Genomic DNA, 18,326 nt, shown 5'->3' on the forward strand with positions numbered 1-18,326 from the left:
CAAAGATGCCAGGGTCACAGGTGGCCCCACTGGCTGGGTGTTGGCCTTTTCCTATGGGAGTTGCAAAGAAGCCAGGGTCACAGGTGGCCCCACTGGCTGGGTGTTGGCCTTTTCCTATGGAAGTTGCAAAGAAGCCAGGGTCACAGGTGGCCCCACTGGCTGGGTGTTGGCCTTTTCCTATGGATTGATGGTGGAGGAAAGTCCAGCTGCGGTGCTGCTGTTTCTAGAGTAGATAACATTTCACCCCTCAGGCCTTTTTTGCTTCCACCATTGTTTGATTTGTTTTTAAGTCGCACGGTGCCCAGCGCGGCTGTCACGTGTTATTCACCCCGGGGATGGGTGCCCTGGAGATGACGCAGAGTAAATAAAGGCTGCTGGAGTCGATCCACGTCCTCGTGGCACAAACGTTGAAAAGATATTGGAGGAAGAACGGGGTGTTGGAAGGCTCGTGTTTTTTCTGTCTGTCCCATGATGGCCCCACCCTCAGAGCGTCAGAGCTATAGGGGGGTTGTGTTCACTCCTTAAAGTATGGCCCCACTTCTGTAAACTGAAGTAAGTGCACAGTGAACACAGGAGAAGCTCTCCCAGGGCAGCATCGACCGACCCAGCACCCACACAAGGCATTTGTGACTGTCCCAGAGGTAAGCAGCCTGGAAATCACAGGTCAAAGGTCATTTCTCAATTCTGTGTTCATTCTGTGCCAAGCAGGAGGTTGAATCTCTCGTGCATTTTATGCCCACGGTGTTAATGAGGTTTGAACCCAGCTGCCTAGCAACATAGCAATGTACATTAATCTGGGACCTGGAAACTATACAATTGTGTACATTAATCAGGGCCTGTGTCATGATATTACATTCACATATTCACAAGTGCTCTGCGCTCCACTCATCTCTGTAGGTTGGGTTTAGATTCACAGAGAGTAGATGGCTTCCCACAGCACCTCAGAGACAGTCCTGTGTTTCCTTTTAATGTCATTAAGCATGGATTGTGCAGCAGGGAGCTTTATTAATGAACCCAGCCCTTTTCCTTCCATTTGCCAGTCTCATTGAGGCATTGAGTGGCAGCTTCATTGGAGAAAAGTCACCTTGGTGGTGATGGCCAGAAGGGAGCTTCCATAGTCTCCCCACATTGATTTGGGGAGAGGATGTGGCCTAACGGCCAGGGCGGTCAAGCTCAAATCTGAGGAACCAGGTTCAGGTCTCAGCAACGACGCTCACGATCCTGTGATTCTGGGCAAATCACTTAAACTCCCGGTGCCTAAAAAAATAAATGTGTCCTTGTGTAATTCAACTGGTGCTCTCGTAAAGCGCTCTGATACCTTCGGGTCAAGTTTGAGCTATATAAAACTCCGGAAAACAAAAAAACAAAAAATATGGTCAATCTGGGAGAGGACCAGGGAGTGTGTCACAGTTTGAAGTCAGAAATGAAATGTTTGGTTTCTTCAGGATTTTAATTTGGTTTCAGGTGCTGTTAGCTGTTGTGTTGCTGTGTTAGTGCAGATGTGGGTGATTGTCCAACAGAACGTGCAAACACCCAAAGCAGTATTGGTCAAATGTCCACCTGAAGCTCCACCCAGAAGGACAGATGTTCACACAATGCAGCAAGGCAAGTTGCAGAACTGATTAAAAATGAGAGGGCAGAAAAGTGACATATCTCTCAAGATAGGGTGCATTCCCGCTCTCTGCCTGCACTGGCACACAATCTGCAGCCCAGCACCAACACAGGCACGCTTGCACCATGGAGCAACGGTGCCTGCACTGGCACACACTCTGCAGCCTCGCACCAACACAAGCACGCTTGCACCATGGAGCAACAGTGCCTGTTTTACAGGCTGCACTGGCACACAACCTGCAGCCCAGCACCAACACAGGCACGCTTGCACCATGGAGCAACGGTGCCTGCACTGGCACACAATCTGCAGCCCAGCACCAACGCAGGCACGCTTGCACCATGGAGCAACGGTGCCTGTGTTACAGGCTGCACTGGCACACAATCCGAAGCCTATCACCAACGCAGGCACGCTTGCACCATGGAGCAAGAGTGCCTGTGTTACAGGCTGCACTGGCACACAATCTGCAGCCCAGCACCAACGCAGGCACGCTTGCACCATGGAGCAACGGTGCCTGTTTTACAGGCTGCACTGGCACACAACCTGCAGCCCAGCACCAACGCAGGCACGCTTGCACCATGGAGCAACGCTGCCTGTTTTACAGGCTGCACTGGCACACAATCTGTAGCCCAGCACCAACGCAGGCACGCTTGCACCATGGAGCAACGGTGCCTGTTTTACAGGCTGCACTGGCACACAACCTGCAGCCCAGCACCAACGCAGGCACGCTTGCACCATGGAGCAACGGTGCCTGTATTACAGGCTGCACTGGCACACAATCTGCAGCCTAGCACCAACGCAGGCACGCTTGCACCATGGAGCAACGGTGCCTGCACTGGCACACAATCTGCAGCCTAGCACCAACGCAGGCACGCTTGCACCATGGAGCAACGGTGCCTGCACTGGCATGCAACCTGCAGCCCAGCACCAACGCAGGCACGCTTGCACCATGGAGCAACAGTGTCGGCACTGGCACACAATCTGCAGCCCAGCACCAACGCAGGCACGCTTGCACCATGGAGCAACGGTGCCTGTTTTACAGGCTGCACTAGCACACAATCTGCAGCCTAGCACCAATGCAGCACACAATCTGCAGCCCAGCACCAACGCAGGCACGCTTGCGCCATGGAGCAACGGTGCCTGCACTGGCACACAACCTGCAGCCCAGCACCAACGCAGGCACGCTTGCACCATGGAGCAACAGTGCCGGCACTGGCACACAATCTGCAGCCCAGCACCAACGCAGGCACGCTTGCACCATGGAGCAACGGCGCCGGCACTGGCACACAATCTGCAGCCCAGCCCAACGCAGGCACACTTGCACCATGGAGCAACGGTGCCTGTTTTACAGGCTGCACTAGCACACAATCTGCAGCCTAGCACCAATGCAGGCACGCTTGCACCATGGAGCAACGGTGCCGGCACTGGCACACAATCTGCAGCCCAGCACCAATGCAGGCACGCTTGTACCATGGAGCAATGGTGCCTGTTTTACAGGCTGCACTGGCACACAATCTGCAGCCTAGCACCAATGCAGGCACGCTTGCACCATGGAGCATCGGTGCCTGTACTGGCACTCAATCTGCAGCCCAGCACCAACACAGGCACGCTTGCACCATGGAGCATTGGTGCCTGTACTGGCACACAACCTGCAGCCCAGCACCAACGCAAGCACGCTTGCACCATGGAGCAACGGTGCCTGCACTGGCACACAATCTGCAGCCCAGCACCAACGCAGGCACGCTTGCACCATGGAGCAACGGTGCCTGCCCTGGCACACAATCCGCAGCCCAGCACCAACACAGGCACGCTTGCACCATGGAGCAACGGTGCCTGTTTTACAGGCTGCACTGGCACACAATCTGCAGCCCAGCACCAACGCAGGCACGCTTGCACCATGGAGCAACGGTGCCTGTACTGAAGGCAGGATTGTTCTTTTGCAGGCAATGAGAGATGGGGCTGGATGTTCACTTGGGTACAAAGGTGACGATGAGATTCTGGGGATTCACTTGAGGTTTTGGAGGAGGGCGGGGTGAGCGGCAGGGGGATTGTATAATGGTAAGGAGAGAAAGGTCAAGTGAAGCCAACCCTGTGGCTTGGTAAATCTGGGGTCACAAATGTCACTTTTTTTCTATTCCTCACTTATTGTGTTAGCATTATAAATATATTTTTGGGTGTGTGAGTTTGTGTTTTGATAAAGATCTCTGTATTTGCAAATGAATATATTACTCATTTCGGCTGAAGTGACTATTAATCAATACACTGCCCAGGCTACTTCCTGTGTTAGGTAAATACTACAAAAGTTGAATTAATTTAGACATTTTGATTATATTCTTCTTCTTTTCAGGCTCATGAAGGAGTCATTGCAAAAAATCAGATCCTTGCAACAATGATAAGCATTTTCTTGAAATTAGTTCCTTATATTTTAAAAGGGTCGTGACCGCATATAAAGGAAACCTTATATCGAAAATGAAGGTGTAAGCGCAATTTCACACAGACTTCAATCGCAGCTCTGCAGACACATGGGAGACCCCGGGAGTACCGATGCCCTGGGTACCTCAGTATCATATACTAGGGACTTACAAGGGTACCCGAGTATGTCAATTGTGGGATGTACAAAGCACTGACCGTGTCATTTAGAGGAGAGAGCAATGCCCCGGGGTCCTGGTTAGCAGGATCCCAGTGAACTACAGGCAAAGCACATTGACAACAGGGAAAGAATGGGGGTCTCAATGCCAGAAAGATCCTTCTATCCTACATATCTGTTCTAAACCATTCATAAAAAAGGGTCCCTACCTTTATTCAAAGCATTATAAGATGCTGAGGTAAATGGATGTGGGGAAAAAGTCTTAAATAAATTAATCTTAAAAATACTGAAAGACTTCACTGATGATGAAGGATTGATATCCATAGACAAAGGTGTATTTAAATGTGTTCACTCTTTTCACATAGCAAGAAGGGCAGTTCATTTGAAAGAAAATATTTTTTGCTGTTCTGTAGATTGTTAGGCACCCTTCGATTAGGTGAATCATGAAATACTTTGGGCGGACTTGAAGAAGATAGGGATGCCTTGTGGATTATAATGTATATTTAAAGAACTCAATCGTGAGTTGTAGAGAGTAGTGGAGTGTGAGTAGTAGAGAGGAAGTAGTAGAGAGTGAGTAAAGAGTAGAGCGTAGTAGAGAGTAGTAGAGAGTGGGTAGTAGAGAGTAGAGAGTGAGTAGTAAAGTAGTAGAGAGTGAGTAATAGAGTAGTAGAGAGTGAGTAGTAGAGAATAGTAGGGAGTGTTTAATAGAGTAGTAGAGCGTGAGTAGTAGAGAGTGAGTAATAGAGTAGAAGAGAGTGAGTATTAGGGAGTAGTAGAGAGTGAGTAGTAGAGAGTAGAGAGTGAGTAGTTGAGTAGTAGAGAGTGAGTAGTAAAGAAGTGAGAAGTAGAGTAGTAGACAGTGAGTAGTAGAGAGTAGTGAGTGAGGAGTAGAGTACTAGAGAGTGAGTAATAGAGTAGTAGAGAGTGAGTAATAGAGTAGTAGAGAGTGAGTAGTAGAGAGTAGTATAGAGTGAGTAGTAGAGCAGTAGAGAGTGAGTAGTAGAGAGTAGTATAGAGTGAGTAATAGAGTAGTAGAGAGTAGTAGATAGTGAGTAGTAGAGAGTAGAGTAGTAGAGAGTGAGTAGTAGAGAGTAGTAAAGAGTGAGTAGTAGAGAGTAGTAGAGAGTGAGAAGTAGAGAGTGAGTAGTAGAGTAGTAGAGTGAGTAGTAGAGAGTGAGTAGTACAGTAGTAGAGAGTGAGTAGTAGAGAGTAGAGAGTAGTAGAGAGTGAATAGTAGAGAGTAGTAGAGAGTGAGTTATAGAGAGTAGCAGAGAGTGGGTAGTTGAGAGTGAGTATTAGAGAGTAGTAGAGAGTGAGTAGTAGAGTAGTAGAGAGTGAGTAGTAGAGAGTGAGTAGTAAAGTAGTAGAGAGTGAGTAGTAGAGTAGTAGAGAGTGAGTAGTGGAGAGTAGTGAAGAGTGTTTCATAAAGTAGTAGAGAGTCAGTAATAGAGTAGTAGAGAGTGAGTATTAGGAAGTAGTAGAGAGTGAGTAGTAGAGAGTAGAGTGAGTAGTAAAGTGAGTAGTAGAGTAGTAGACAGTGAGTAGTAAAGAGTAGTGAGTGAGTAGTAGAGTAGTAGAAAGTGAGTAATAGAGTAGTAGAGAGTGAGTAGTAGAGAGTAGTATATAGTGAGTAGTAGACTAGTAGATAGTGAGTAATAGAGTAGTAGAGAGTGAGTAGTAGAGAGTAGAGAGTAGTAGAGAGTGAGTAGTAGAGAGTAGTAGAGAGTGAGTAGTAGAGAGTGAGTAGTAGAGGGTGAATAGTAGAGAGTGAGTAGTACAGTAGTAGAGAGTGAGTAGTAGAGAATAGAGAGTAGTGGAGAGTAGTAGAGAGTGGGTAGTAGAGAGTGAGTAGTAGATAGTGAGTAGTAGAGAGTAGTAGAGAGTGAGTAGTAGAGTAGTAGAGAGTGAGTAGTAGAGGGTAGTAGAGAGTGAGTAGTAGAGAGTGAATAGTAGAGAGTAGTAGAGAGTGAGTAGTAGAGAGTGAGTAGTAGAGAGTAGTAGAGAGTGAGTAGTAGAGTAGTAGATATTGGGTAGTAGAGAGTAGTAGAGGATGAGTAGTAGAGAGTGAGTAGTAGAGAATGAGTAGTAGATTGAGTAGCAGAGTGAGTAGTGGAGAGTAGTAGAGAGACTAGTAGAGAGTGAGTAGTAGAGAGTAGAGAGTAGTAGAGAGTGAGTAGTAGAGAGAGTGAGTAGTAGAGAGTAGAGTAGTAGAGAGTGAGTAGTAGAGAATAGAGAGTAGTAGAGAGTGAGTAGTAGAGAGAGTGAGTAGTAGAGAGTAGAGTAGAAGAGAGAGTAATAGAGAGTGAGTAGTAGAGAGTAGAGAGTAGTAGAGAGTGAGTAGTAGAGAGAGTGAGTAGTAGAGAGTAGAGTAGTAGAAAGTGAGTAGTAGAGAGTAGTAGAGAGTGAGTAGTCGAGAATGAGTAGTAAAAAGTAGTAGAGAGTGAGTAATAGAGTAGTAGAGAGTGAGTAATAGAGAGTAGTAGAGAGTGAGTAGTAGAGAGTAGAGTGTGAGTAGTAGAGTAGTAGAGAGTGAGTAGTAGAGAGTAGAAAGTGGGTAGTAGAGTAGTAGAGAGTGAGTAGTAGAGAGTAGAGAGTGAGTAGTAGAGTAGTAGAGAGTGAGTAATAGAGTAGTAGAGAGTAAGTAGTAGAGAGTAGTAGAGAGTGTTTCATAGAGCAGAAGAGAGTGAGTAATAGAGTAGTAGAGAGTGAGTATTAGGAAGTAGTAGAGAGTGAGTAGTAGAGAGTAAGTGAGTAGTAGAGTAGTAGACAGTGAGTAGTAGAGAGTGGTGAGTGAGTAGTAGAGTAGTAGAGAGTGAGTAATAGAGTAGTAGAGAGTGAGTAGTAGAGAGTAGTATAGAGTGAGTAGTAGAGTAGTAAATAGTGAGTAATAGAGTAGTAGAGAGTGAGTAGTAGAGAGTAGTAGAGAGTGAGTAGTAGAGAGTAGAGAGTAGTAGAGAGTGAGTAGTAGAGAGTAGTAGAGAGTGAGTAGTAGAGAGTGAGTAGTAGAGAGTAGTAGAGAGTGAGTAGTAGAGAGTGAGTAGTAGAGTAGTAGAGAGTGAGTAGTAGATAGTGAGTAGTACAGTAGTAGGGAGTGAGTAGTAGAGAGTAGAGAGTAGTAGAGAGTGAGTAGTAGAGAGTAGTAGAGAGTGAGTAGTAGAGAGTAGTAAAGAGTGGGTAGTAGAGAGTGAGTAGTAGAGAGTGAGTATTAGAGAGTAGTAGAGAGTGAGTAGTAGAGTAGTAGATAGTGAGTAGTAGAGAGTAGTAGAGAGTGAGTAGTAAAGTAGTAGAGAGTGAGTAGTAGAGAGTAGTAGAGAGTGAGTAGTAGAGTAGTAGAGAGTGAATAGTAGAGAGTATTAGAGAATGAGTAGTAGAGAGTGAGTAGTAGAGCATGAGTAGTAGATTGAGTAGCAGAGTGAGTAGTAGAGAGTGAATAGTAGAGAGTAGTAGAGAGTGAGTAGTAGAGAGTAATAGAGAGTGAGTAGTAGAGAGTGAGTAGTAGAGAGTAGTAGAGAGTGAGTAGTAGAGTAGTAGATATTGAGTAGTAGAGAGTAGTAGAGAATGAGTAGTAGAGAGTGAGTAGTAGAGAATGAGTAGTAGATTGAGTAGCAGAGTGAGTAGTGGAGAGTAGTAGAGAGTGAGTAGTAGAGAGTAGAGAGTAGTAGAGAGTGAGTAGTAGAGAGAGTGAGTAGTAGAGACTAGAGTAGTAGAGAGTGAGTAGTAGAGAATAGAGAGTAGTAGAGAGTGAGTAGTAGAGTGAGTAGTAGAGTAGTAGAGAGAGTAATAGAGAGTGAGAAGTAGAGAGTGAGTAGTAGAGAGTAGTAGAGAGTGAGTAGTCGAGGGTGAGCAGTAAAAAGTAGTAGAGAGTGAGTAATAGAGTAGTAGAGAGTGAGTAATAGAGAGTAGTAAAGAGTGAGTAGTAGAGAGTAGAGTGTGAGTAGTAGAGTAGTAGAGAGTGAGTAATAGAGTAGTAGAGAGTGATTAGTAGATAGTAGTAGAGAGTGAGTAATAGAGTAGTAGAGAGTGAGTAATAGAGTAGTAGAGAGTGAGTATTAGGAAGTAGTAGAGAGTGAGTAGTAGAGAGCAGAGTGAGTAGTAGAGTAGTAGACAGTGAGTAGTAGAGAGTAGTGAGTGAGTAGTAGAGTAGTAGAGAGTGAGTAATAGAGTAGTAGAGAGTGCGTAGTAGAGAGTAGTATAGAGTGAGTAGTAGAGTAGTAGATAGTGAGTAATAGAGTAGTAGAGAGTGAGTAGTAGAGAGTAGTAAAAAGTGAGTAGTAGAGAGTAGTAGAGAGTGAGTAGTAGAGAGTGAGTAGTAGAGAGTAGTAGAGAGTGAATAGTAAAGAGTGAGTAGTACAGTAGTAGAGAGTGAGTAGTAGAGAGTAGAGAGTAGTAGAGAGTAGTAGAGAGTGGGTAGTAGAGAGTGAGTAGTAGATAGTGAGTAGTAGAGAGTAGTAGAGAGTGAGTAGTAGAGTAGTAGAGAGTGAGTAGTAGAGATTGAGTAGTAAAGTAGTAGAGAGTGAGTAGTAGAGAGTGAGTAGTAGAGTAGTAGAGAGTGAATAGTAGAGAGTAGTAGAGAGTGAGTAGTAGAGAGTAGTAGAGAATGAGTAGTAGAGAGTGAGTAGTAGAGAGTAGTAGAGAGTGAGTAATAGAGTAGTGGAGCGTGAGTAGTAGAGAGTAGTTGAGAATGAGTAGTAGAGAGTGAGTAGTAGATAATGAGTAGTAGATTGAGTAGCAGAGTGAGTAGTAGAGAGTAGTAGAGAGACTAGTAGAGAGTGAGTAGTAGAGAGTAGAGAGTAGTAGAGAGTGAGTAGTAGAGAGTAGAGAGTAGTAGAGAGTGAGTAATAGAGAGTGAGTAGTAGAGAGTAGTAGAGAGTGAGTAGTAGAGAGTGAGTGACAGAGTAGTAGAGAGTGAGTAATAGAGAGTAGTAGAGAGTGAGTAATAGAGAGTAGAGTGTGAGTAGTAGAGTAGTAGAGAGTGAGTAGTAGAGAGTAGAGAGTGAGTAGTAGAGTAGAAGAGAGCGAGTAATAGAGTAGTAGAGAGTGAGTAATAGAGAGCAGTAGAGAGTGAGTAGTAGAGAGTAGAGTTTGAGTAGTAGAGTAGTAGAGAGTGAGTAGTAGAGAGTGAGTAATAGAGTAGTAGAGAGTGAGTAGTAGAGAGTAGTATAGAGTGAGTAGTAGAGAGTGATTAGTAGAGAGTAGTAGAGAGTGTTTAATAGAGTAGTAGAGAGTGAGTAGTAGAGAGTGAGTAATAGAGTAGTAGGGAGTGAGTATTAGGGAGTAGTAGCGAGTGAGTAGTAGAGAGTAGAGAGTGAGTAGTAGAGAAGTGAGTAGTAGAGTAGTAGACAGTGAGTAGTAGAGAGAAGTGAGTGAGTAGTAGAGTAGTAGAGAGTAATAGAGTAGTAGAGAGTGAGTAGTAGAGAGTAGTATAGAGTGAGTAGTAGAGTAGTAGCGAGTGAGTAATAGAGTAGTAGAGAGTGAGTAGTAGAGAGTAGTAGAGAGTGAGTAGTAGAGAGTAGAGAGTAGTAGAGAGTGAGTAGTAGAGAGTCGTAAAGAGTGAGTAGTAGAGAGTAGTAGAGAGTGAGTAGTAGAGAGTGAGTAGTAAAGCAGTAGAGAGTAAGTAGTAGAGAGTGAGTAGTACAGTAGTAGGGAGTGAGTAGTAGAGAGTAGAGAGTAGTAGAGAGTGAGTAGTAGAGAGTAGTAGAGAGTGAGTAGTAGAGAGTAGTAAAGAGTGGGTAGTACAGAGTGAGTAGTAGAGAGTGAGTATTAGAGAGTAGTAGAGAGTGAGCAGTAGAGTAGTAGATAGTGAGTAGTAGAGAGTAGTAGAGAGTGAGTAGTAGAGAGTTAGTAGTAAAGTAGTAGAGAGTGAGTAGTAGAGAGAAGTGAGTGAGTAGTAGAGTAGTAGAGAGTGAGTAATAGAGTAGTAGAGAGTGAGTAGTAGAGAGTAGTATAGAGTGAGTAGTAGAGTAGTAGAGAGTGAGTAATAGAGTAGTAGAGAGTGAGTAGTAGAGAGTAGTAGAGAGTGAGTAGTAGAGAGTGAGTAGTAGAGTAGTAGAGAGTGAGTAGTAGAGAAGTGAGTAGTAGAGTAGTAGACAGTGAGTAGTAGAGAGAAGTGAGTGAGTAGTAGAGTAGTAGAGAGTGAGTAATAGAGTAGTAGAGAGTGAGTAGTAGAGTAGTAGAGAGTGAGTAATAGAGTAGTAGAGAGTGAGTGTTAGAGAGTTATGTTATGTTATGTTATGTTAAACGGGGTTTTGTTAAGCGCTCAGCTACTCAAGCAGAGTGTCCCGGCGCTATCAGACCCGAAGCCACAGAGCTCTAAACAGGGGGGGGGGGGGGCTTATTGGCTAAAGAGCCAAGTCTTGAGCTCTTTTCTGAAGGACAGCAAGCTCTCACTCATCCGTAAAGAGAGTGGGAGGGCATTCCAAGCCCGGGGCGCAAGGTACTTGAAGGAGCGTCCACCAATGCGGGCGCGCCTAATTGCTGGGACCGTGGAGAGAGATAGAGACGCTGAGCGCAAAGCTCTGGCTGGTTTATAGAGGATGAACCTCTTTCTGAGATAACTAGGGCCCATGCCATGAAGGGTTTTAAAAGCAAGGGTGAGCGTTTTAAACTCAATGCGCCTCTGGATCGGCAGCCAATGAAGGGTTTGCAACAGGCCAGACGCATGGGCGCGATGACCAAGACCAAAAATCGCACGAGCGGCCGAATTTTGCACAATCTGCAGGCGCGAGAGGAGAGACTTCGGGAGGCCCAGATAAAGGACATTGGCATAATCAAGCCTGGATCCTATTAGGGCCTGCACTGTCGTCTTCCTGTGGGCAATGGGGAGGAGGGGAAGGAATTTTCTAAGTGCTTTCAAGACCCCGAAACACTGGCCAACCAGACTCATAATTTGTGGTTTCAGAGAGAGGGAGGTGTCCAGCTTAACCCCAAGATTTTTTGCCACCGGTGTTGCATTAGAGGGGGGGGACATGTCCAGCGGCCACCAGGATTTCCAACACGTATCAGGGGGACAGCCAAAAAAGAGAACCTCGGATTTTTCCGAGTTGCATTTGAGTTGATTCATTTGAAGCCAATTAAAGACTGCCTCCAGACAGCCTTTAATGAGAGCACCATCGAAGTCCATATCTTTCTCGCATGAGAAAAGGAGCTGAGTATCATCAGCATAAGAGACAATCTGGGCACCGAAAGACTCCGCAAGTGCCGCCAGAGGGGAAATATAGATATTAAAAAGAGTAGGACTCAGGATTGATCCCTGAGGCACACCCACCTCCATGGGTGGCACTACCGCGGAGTGTGGGGGTGCCCAGACTGTTTGTTGGCGGTTGGACAGAAAAGACGAAAACCAGTTGAGTACCGTACCACCAATACCGATCTCCTCAAGGCGCGCTAGAAGGCGGCCATGGGGGACGGTGTCAAATGCCGCCGAGAGATCAAGCAAAATCAGCATTGCCTTCCCCCCAGAGTCCAGGACTTCCTTAATGGCCTCAGTCACCTCCAACAGGGCCGTCTCCGTGCTCATGTTGGCACGGAAACCGGATTGAGTGTGGTGCAGAATACCATGGGACTCAACGAAGAGCGAGAGGACAGACTGCACGTGCTTTTCCGCAACTTTTGCCAAGGCTGGGAGCAAGGAGATAGGTCGATAGTTGGCATGAGTAGTGGGGTCTAAGGACGGCTTCTTCAGCAGTGGTACGACCATCGCTTGCTTCCAGATGGAAGGAACTGTGCCTGTTTCTAAGGAGCGGTTTATAATGGGGTTCACCATCGGGTTTAGCACATGGGCCACTTTAGCCAACAGCTTGGCAGGGCAAGGGTCCAACGGAGAGCCCGATCTTATTTTTAAGAGTAATTCCAGAGAGTCAAGAGGTTGGAGAGGAGGGAAACTCATCAGGCTGGGTTGCCCCTGCTTAGGCACCTCAGACGGGGTATTGGGCCAGGACAGTCCTCCCAGGTCGAGAGAGGAAAAAGTAGCCTGAATACTCCTGATTTTATTGGAGAAGAAGCTGGCTAATTGAGAAACCCACGTCTCAGAAAAGGAACATTTGAGGGAGCTGGCGGCAGGAGAGGTAAATTCTTTAACAATAGCAAAAATTTCCTTGCTAGTGTTCGCAGCTTCTTCAATCCTATGGGTGAAGTACATTTTTTTGGCTACATAAATTTCTTTATGATAAGCCTTAATACAGGACCTATAGGCCTCCTTTAGTGAATCTAAATAGTTGGCACGCCAAGCTCTCTCGGCCTTCTTACAAAGCCTTCTACTGGTATTGAGAGCGTGTGTGAACCAGGGGCCAGAGGCACGTGAGGATTTCTTAAGGGAACGCTTAGGCGGGGCTAAGTCCTCCAAACACTGTGCTAGCCATGTTTGAAAGCGAAGGAGGTCCAGTTCTAAGTCCCCGGTGAGAGAACAGGGGTGAGATAGCCTATAGTGCTCAATCATCTCAGGTGTGACTAGATGAAAGGGGCGTGACAGGCGGGACTGACATCCGACAGGCCTACCCGTCCCCGCGAACAGGGACTGAATCTTAAAAGTTAGTAACGAATGGTCCGACCATAAGACGGGAAGAGGGGGTGCAACAGAGATGGGAGAGGTGGAGAAGATCTGGTCCAATGTGTGGCCTTTATCGTGGGTCGGCGATATCACGTAGGGTAGAAGGCCCAAGGGAGCAGTGATATCAAGTATCTGGATAGTGTCAGTGGCAGCCAGAGTATCAAAATGTATGTTAAAATCGCCCAATAGGATAAAATGTTTAAATTGAATGCTCAGAGTAGATATTATAGTAACAAGCTCTTCGCTAAAAGATCCCAAGGGGCCTGGCGGTCGATAAATCAGCAGACCGGCACAGGATTGAGCCGGCGAAAAGGAAAGGCAAAAACCCAATGCTTCAACCCCGTGGATTTCATTCGTGGGGATAATGGAGCATTCGTACTGTCTATCTATCAGCAATGCTACACCCCCACCCTTTCTGTTCATCCTGTCTTTTCTAAGTATGTAATAGTTGGGGGGCAAGGCATTAGCAATATCTGGGCCCGACGTATCATCAAGCCATGTTTCAGTAAGAAATAGACAGGCTGGCTTGAAATCGGTCAGGAAACTGAACAGATCTTGAGCATGCTTGCAAGCCGAACGAGTGTTTAAAAGAGCACAATTGAAAGACCGGTCGTCCGAGTTATGAGTCGTCGTAAAGGTTAACTGCCGACTAAGCTTGGGAGCCATGGGCTTCACCCAGTCCCATCTCAAGGACCACCCGCACCCTGGACAGCTCAGATTCTCCCCTGTACCAAGGTCACATACCCCACAGTTGCTGTGCAGGTCAGTTCTTAAAGCACGCAGCTGAGGGCCAGTGTACTCCACTATTCCGCACCCGTCCGCATCCGGGACGCAGACGGGCTTTCCTTAGGCGCTCCTTTGGCGCGGGAAAGGCGCCTCCGCAATGCGCGTCCGCTGCGCGGAGTCATCACCTTCTAGTTTTATAGTTCCCGCCCGTGAGGCAGCAAGCCTAGTCCGCCGACCAGCGAGCCAGCCTCACTCAAGATGGCCGCCGTCCCCGTGCGACTATCCCGCTGTCCACTGACCAGCGAGAGGGGCGCCCAGAGAGCACAGCAGGAAGGAGGAGAGCGCGGAGCAGCGAGGAGCCGACACCGGTGAAAGCGACTTCGCTCCGCTGCCCCAGGTAAGAAGAGAGTCCCCTAAGCCCCCAAAACACAGCGAGAGTATAGGAAAGATCTCCCGGCTTTGCGCCTCAGGAGAGAAGGTGCAGCAGTAAAGGCAGAATAAATACACTTCAATACACTTCACATAAGATACACCAAAGAATTAAAAACGATAAAACAATAAAATCCAGTTTTTAAAATAGCGCTAGTCAATAGTGCAAAGTAGGCAATCACCATCCACCGCCACAGAGAGCTCACACCAAGGCAGCCGCCCAGGTAGAGTCCGTGGCAAAGGACTAGAGAGTACAAAGTAGTAGAGAGTGAGTAGTAGAGAGTAGAGAGTAGTAGAGAGTGAGTAGTAGAGAGTCGTAAAGAGTGAGTAGTAGAGAGTAGTAGAGAGTGAGCAGTAGAGTAGTAGATAGTGAGTAGTAGAGAGTAGTAGAGAGTGAGTAGTAGAGAGTGAGTAGTAAAGTAGTAGAGAGTGAGTAGTAGAGAGTAGTAGAGAATGAGCAGTAGAGTAGTAGAGAGTGAGTAGTAGAGAGTAGTAGAGAATGAGTAGTAGAGAGTGAGTAGTAGAGCATAAGTAGTAGATTGAGTAGCAGAGTGAGTAGTAGAGAGTAGAGGAGAGACTAGTAGAGAGTGAGTAGTAGAGAGTAGAGTGTAGTAGAGAGTGAGTAGTAGAGAGAGTGAGTAGTAGAGAGTAGAGAGAAGTAGAGCGTAGAGAGTGAGTAGTAGAGAGTGAGTAGCAGAGTAGTAGATAGTGAGTATCAGAGAGTAGAAAGTAGTAGAGAGTGAGTAGTAGAGAGTGAGTAATAAAGTAGTAGAGAGTGAGTAATAGAGAGTAGTAGAGAGTGAGTAGTAGAGAGTAAAGTGTGGGTAGTAGAGTAGTAGAGAGTGAATAGTAGAGAGTAGAGAGTCAGTAGTAGAGTAGTAGAAAGTGAGTAATAGAGTAGTAGACAGTGAGTGGTAGAGAGTGTTTAATAGAGTAGTAGAGAGTGAGTAGTAGAGAGTGAGTAATAGAGTAGTAGAGAGTGAGTATTAGGGAGTAGTAGAGAGTGAGTAGTAGAGAGTAGAGAGTGAGTAGTAGAGTAGTAGACAGTGAGTAGTAGAGAGTAGTGAGTGAGTAGTAAAGTAGTAGAGAGTGAGTAGTAGAGTAGTAGAGAGTGAGTTGTAGAGAGTAGTAGAGAATGAGTAGTAGAGAATGAGTAGTAGATTGAGTAGCAGATTAGTAGACAGTGAGTAGTAGAGAGTAGAGAGTGAGTAGTAAAGTAGTAGAGAGTGAGTAGTAGAGAGTGAGTAGTAGAGAGCAGTAGAGAATGAGTAGTAGAGAAGTAGAAAGTGAGTAGTAGAGAGTAGTAGAGAATGAGTAGTAGAGAGTGAGTAGTAGAGAATGAGTAGTAGATTGAGTAGCATAGAGAGTAGTAGAGAGTAGTAGAGCGACTAGTAGAGAGTGAGTATTAGAGAGTAGAGAGTAGTAGAGAGTGAGTAGTAGAGAGAGTGAGTTGTAGAGTAGTAGAGAGTGAGTAGTAGAGAGTGAGTAGTAGAGTAGTAGAGAGTGAGTAGTGGAGAGTAGAGAGTAGTAGAGAGTGAGTAGTAGAGAGTGAGTAGTAGAGAGTGAGTAGCAAGCTTACATTAAAGATCTTCAGCAGGGGGAGTTACTGCAATATTTTGGTGTTTATGTAGATGCTCCATAGCCACGCAGTCCACATTGTCCTGCTATCTTTACACCTTCATACATACATTTGCCTAATTTAAAAACCATTTTGTGTTTCGTCTGCAGCAGTGCGAATGGTAATGTTGGACAAAGCATGGAAATAACATAATCTCTTGCTGAAGCGCTGCACAGGTCAGGCCAACAGCACGAATGAAAACAGAACAAGGCACGCACATCAATCACTAGAACGCCAAACAAGCAGTGGGAACTCAAAAGCACTCTAAACTATCAGTGTCCAATAATGAACACAGACTTCTCAACAAGCAACACCCCGCAAACATGCCACATCAGGTTTGAGGTGCTCTGAGAGTGGATGGAAGGCTTGCTAGCAGAACAAAAAAAAAGCCTTATTTATGGACTAGGGTGCATTATGAGAGCTGCTTGTGCCTAGGGGACACACACTCTTTTAATTTCAAAATACAAATAGGGGAGACATGTCGTCGGGTCTGGTTCTCTGTTCAGAGCGCATCAAATCTAATAATAAATGCACTTAGGAGCCTCACCAGCATTTTAAATAATAAATTATTCTAATTTCCAAAGCCAGGTTTTCAATGTGGAGGATTTCGCCATCACAATTTTGCAGTAAATTTGGACTATATGTATTGTGTATAATTACCTGCCGATCTTTTATACAACCCCCCCCCCCAAAAGGTGGAAGGATTAATGGGTGAAAGGATGGATGGGTGTTGGAGCTGGCCGCGTGGCATGGTCCTGTTCCCCCTCACTAAGCCGCACGAGGTCCCATGCACCTCGGAGTTCCTCCATTTTGGATTATACGTCACTCCACGTGACCACCGACGTGACCCCGCTCCACCCGGCCTCGGTCCCAGCGAAGCCCGACATCGAGGTGCCAACCCCTGACCCGGGGGATACCACGTGAACCCTTCCAACTCCCGGCGGAGGGCAGTATCGATGGGACCCCCAACCGTCCTTCCACACCTAGGTGCGAGCGCCCCACAGCTCTCTGGGGCCTGGTGCCTCTCCTGCTGGGTATCTGGCCGCTCCCTACCCGGCCTCTCCGCCCCCCCCGGGCGCAAGGGTCCGGACATCAAAGGGCTCCAGTCCTATATCTGGGGGACCCGGCAACAAGACAACAGTTGTATCCCGGAGTCAAGTGCCCTGCTGATCGGATCGCGGCCGACCCTACGGAGAAAGACTTATCCTGAACCTACACCCTGAGCCCTGCTGACGCTCAGGGTGTAGGTTCTTCACGAACCTTTGGGGCCCTGATGACGCTGTCGCGGCCCGGCCTTGTTGAACTAGCCATCAGAGCCCAGCTGACCTCGTCGCGGCTCGACCAAGCGGAACTACCACCCGAGCCCTGCAGACGCTGTCGCGGCTCTCCCCGTCCGAGCTACTTCGAGACCAGAACGCAAGGCCTGGCACAGAGCCTCCCCGTACCTGGCTGGTACTGAGACTGACCCGCTGCCCTATCCCCCTAAAGACATTGAGACTCCCTTTTTGGATCACTCGATCCCCCTGTAAATATTGAATGTGCTACCTTTGATAAAGAACCAAGATAAGCAACTGATACCGAGTCCGGTGTGGTGGTGTTACTGGGCCGAGTACGATCTCAGGAGAAGGACCTCTCCTAAGAGGCTTCTCAGCGGCGCTCGGCTATACCTTTGCGGAAGGGAGGTGGCTGGAGCAGTCCCCCCGACGCCCCGGTGGTCCTCCCTCCAACATTTGGTGGCAGCGGTGGGATCCAAGCCAGACGCAATCGTACAAGCAAGAACGACCAAGAAGCAACCATCGCCGCAACCTTCCAACTGGAGAAGCTGGAAGAGTACACCCACAAAGAACTGAAACAATTCTGCAAGGACAAAGGGATCCCAACCACAGGATTGGGCACCAAGGAAGAAATGCAGAAAGCCCTGAAAACCCGGGCAGAATCCGAGACCACTCCCCCCCGAGCCGAGGGAACCGCGGCCCGGGACGGAAACCTGCCACCGACCATAACCCCGACAGATGGGGGACGAAGCATCCTGGAAGCCGGCCTGTCCCACGAGGAGATGCAAGAACGGGAGAGGGTCCGGACACACGAAATGGACCTCGCCCGACTCCGGCTGGACGGTGAACTCCTGCTGGCAGAGAAGAAACTAGCCTTGGAGCAACTCCGGCTGCAGGAGGAAATCGAAGAAAAGAAACGGCAGCGAGAACTAGAAGAGAAACGGCTAACCCTCGAACACGAGAGGGGCCTCAAGGCACTCGAACTGAAATCCAAAACGGGGGAGACCGGCAACCCCGGGGCCCGGGACGCTCTGCCACTAACCGAGCCGAAGGTTCATATCCCCAAGGATGTCGTCAAGGAATACTACAAAAACGACGACATCCAGCAGTGGTTCCAAGCCTACGAGGTAGCCATGACCTCCCACCGGGTACCCCAGGAAGGATTGGGGTGCCGGCCTATGGGGGAGGTTCCTCAGCGAGGGCCGGGATACCCTGCTGCAACTCCCCGACGCGGTGATGACCTCATACGACCACATGAAAGAAGCCCTACTCACACGCTACGGACTATCAGCCGAGATGTACCGGCAGCGCTTCCGGGACTGTAAGAAGCTCCCCGGCACCACATGGGTCGAATACGTGGACTTCTTCAGCCGGGCCTTTGAAGGGTGGATAAAAGGGAGCAAGGTCACCTCGTACAACGAACTGTTCGACCTCATTGTCTGGGAGCACCTCGCCAACAACTGCTTTGTGGAACTAAGGCAACACCTCCTTGACAGTAAGCTGACCGAGCCCCGGAAGCTCGCCGCCGAAGCCGACCG

At 47.5% G+C, this 18,326-nt stretch overlaps 1 protein-coding gene across 2 annotated transcripts in view; it reads left to right on the top strand.

Annotated features, from left to right (window-relative positions):
• Positions 1 to 357: 357 nt before the first annotated feature.
• Positions 358 to 18,326, top strand: part of LOC146839242 (CD5 antigen-like) — a 357,744-nt gene continuing 339,775 nt past the window's right edge. Inside the window, exon 1 of one of the 2 annotated variants that reach the window (XM_085603263.1) lies at positions 358 to 641. The gene's annotated coding sequence lies outside the window, so the exon portion shown is untranslated. The remainder of the gene's footprint in view (positions 642 to 18,326) is intronic. The other variant, XM_085603264.1, reaches the window with a different exon arrangement.

The sequence above is a fragment of the Triturus cristatus genome, chromosome 4_2 (assembly GCF_964204655.1).
Source record: "Triturus cristatus chromosome 4_2, aTriCri1.1, whole genome shotgun sequence".
NCBI lineage: Eukaryota > Metazoa > Chordata > Amphibia > Caudata > Salamandridae > Triturus > Triturus cristatus.